Below are 308 nucleotides of genomic sequence, written 5' to 3'. Positions count from 1 at the left end.
AATAGTGATAGCAGTAATAATAATGACACTTTTGAAAAAGTTTATGATCACAATAATGAGAATAATAACAATCACTATCATCAGCATTGCAACAATAATCATATCGTTGATAGTTTTACTGATAACAGAAATGACGAATGTAGCATATGAGATAAAAATAATAATGGAAACACACAAAATAGACTACATGCCTATTTAAGGATAATAAAACTTATTTCAACTTCGAGTGTCATTTTGTAATCATTGCAAATTAACATTTTTTTTTTTCATCCTGGTGTTTTGAAAGAAAAATTTACCAGCTTCATGTT

At 26.6% G+C, this 308-nt stretch overlaps 1 protein-coding gene across 1 annotated transcript in view; it reads right to left on the bottom strand.

The window, feature by feature from the left end:
* Positions 1–214: 214 nt before the first annotated feature.
* The window catches only part of LOC113811526 (uncharacterized), an 11,592-nt gene continuing 11,498 nt past the window's right edge, over positions 215–308 (bottom strand). The window contains exon 7 of the mRNA XM_027363297.2: positions 215–308. This exon is cut by the window's right edge and continues 51 nt beyond it. The gene's annotated coding sequence lies outside the window, so the exon portion shown is untranslated.

This window comes from Penaeus vannamei, chromosome 25, assembly GCF_042767895.1.
Source record: "Penaeus vannamei isolate JL-2024 chromosome 25, ASM4276789v1, whole genome shotgun sequence".
NCBI classification, from domain to species: Eukaryota; Metazoa; Arthropoda; class Malacostraca; order Decapoda; family Penaeidae; genus Penaeus; species Penaeus vannamei.
The sequence above is the reverse complement of the archived record's forward strand: the minus strand, read 5'-3'. Positions and strand labels throughout refer to the sequence as shown.